Source organism: Grammomys surdaster, unplaced genomic scaffold (assembly GCF_004785775.1).
Source record: "Grammomys surdaster isolate TR1022 unplaced genomic scaffold, NIH_TR_1.0 203, whole genome shotgun sequence".
Taxonomy (NCBI): domain Eukaryota; kingdom Metazoa; phylum Chordata; class Mammalia; order Rodentia; family Muridae; genus Grammomys; species Grammomys surdaster.
In genome coordinates, this window is record NW_021604648.1 from 2,398,053 (window position 1) to 2,400,539 (window position 2,487).

Sequence of the window (2,487 nt, forward strand, 5' to 3'; positions counted from 1 at the left end):
CCATACCTTTCTCCTGTATTTTCTCCCATATTTTGAGACTATGTAAAAAGCTTCCTTATGAAACATTTCTATCAAGATCTCTTAATTCAGTGGGTGATAAGCCATTTTATCAGTGTGTGTGTGTGTGTGCACATGTATACATTGTCATGTGCACAAGCATTTGGAGGTTAGAAGCTAACCTTGATGTCATACCTCAGAACACTACCTTGTTTTTTTTGAAGACAGGGTCATCCACTTGGACTTGGGGCTCACAGTTTAGGTTAGGTTGGCTAGCTATTGAGCTAGAGGTTCACCTGTCTGCCTCCCCAGTCCTGTGAATAGATTACAAGCTCAGGACACCATGCCCTGTGTAGAGCCTTTGAGGCTGCTTGGCTGGAATCCGACATTGACCAAGGACAAGGAAATGGGCTTTAGACAAGAATCTGACTTTGGGCCATGACAAGAAAGTAAGTTCAGGCAGGAGTCTATTTTTGGGCTAAAACAGAAGTAATTTCAGTCTAGAATCCAAGTCTTAGACTAAATCAAAGAAGTAGGTCTCAGGCATGAATATGACTGTGGGCTAGGACAGGGAAGTAGGCTCAGATATTTTTGTCATCCAGATGAGCCCTTAGAAACAGCAAGAGTGATCCTGGGGTGATCACAGGACTCTGTATATTGCCTTGTTTGTTCCTTGACTGTTTGTTTTTATTGTATTGTTGGTTCCTCAACCTAGAACTGACCTAAATACTTGCATGTAATTAAAAGGGTTTAGAAGAAAAGTTGAATTAAACAAACCTGCCTTCAGCCTCAGAACTGGCTGGGGTCACACTACAATTTTGTCTAATCGTCTCTTTTCTTTTAATCCTCACTCCTGCACTGGAGAACCTGTTGACTGACTGAGCGGGCTTGGTCAATGCCCAGCGATTTTTAAATGTGGGTTCTAGAAATCCAAGTCCTCACGCTTACGTGGCATTCACTTTACTATCTCTCATCCCCACTATCATTGTTTTTATTCTCAGGCTGCCCAGATTTGGGCAGTGAGAGCCTTTTAACCTGCCTGCTGAGTCCTTTCCATGTGATTTGTTTGTCACCATCACTGTCTCCGTTTTCCTGAGCATTGTTTTCTGGCACAGCTAGATGCCTGAAGCCATTATCCCTGGTCTTCACACTGAATCTTGGAATCAGCCACCTTTCCAAAGACTCCTGGTTCCTCCAAGTAGAGGATGGTATTTGGAAAGTATAGTCTGGGCAGATTATCCACGGACTACAGAGTCTATCCTAACTTCTCTCTTGTAATCCCACAGAGAGAAAGATGATCCATTCTGCCTCCCTTTTTTTATGTATTTGTTCAGTCTGCTTTCAAGAGTAATTCTTGCTAATAAGGGTGTCTTTCTCAGGAGCTCTGGGCTTATGTGGCAGCATAGTATTCATGCTTATGTAGGCCATGCTTGACCTGCACTTTGACCTTTTTGGAATCTATACTTTTTGAACAAGGGAGAGTTTGCATTTTTATTATTTGCTAAGCTCTCAAAATCATAAAACTAGTTCTACAACAAGACCTTAAGCATGCTTGGCAAGTGTCCTACTGCTAAGCCCTCGGACCTTTTAAATTTTGGTGACAGTGTCTCGTTAAGAGTTCCTCAGGTGCTGGGCAGTGGTAGTGCACACCTTTTGACCCTAGCATTCTGGAGGCAGAGGCAGGTGGATCTTCAAGTTCAAGGCCAGCTTGGTCTACAGAGTGAGTTTCAGGATGGCCATGGCTACACAGAGAAAGCCTGTCTCGATACAATCCCCCCTGCCCCACTTTCAAGAATTTGGACTTGAAGTCCTCCTGCCTCAGCACACCCCCAGGTCTGGCTGCACCTCCTCTCCCTTGGATTTTGCCACCTTGCTCTAGGCAGCCAGCTACAAGACACCTTCATCACCCATTCTGGTTCCAACCTGTGTGCCAGGGTCCTCCCCTCCCCGCCCCGTGTGTTAACTCTCCCTATCATACCAGCTTCTGCCTTTCTGCTCTGGGCCCTTCTCACACTGATGACACATTGTTCATGGGTTTACCGTAGGGCTTCTGCCTTGGGACAGGCTTTTTTTTTTTTTTTTTTTTTTTTAGAAGAAAAAGGGGAAGACCTGCCTAGGGAGTTTTACCTTTGGTATTTTTGTTGCTGCTGGGAGTGAGGTTCTTACTGTCTGGTGAAATTCAAAGTTCTAAGCAGTATATTCTTTTTTTTAATAAAGACTTAAAGACAACTTACTTATTTTTAGCTATTTTCTTTAATGTGCATTGATGTTTTGCCCACGTGTATCTCTGTGTGAGGGTGTTAGTTCACCTGGAACTGGAGTTACAGCTGTGAGCTGCCATGTGGGTTCTGAGAACTGAACTCAGGTCCTCTGGAAGAGCAGCCAGTGTTCTTATCAGCTGAGCCATCTCTCCTGTCTGACTTTTGTTTCTATTTTATGTGACCGAGTGTTTTGTCTGCAAGTATGTAAGTGTACTGTGTACATGTCTGG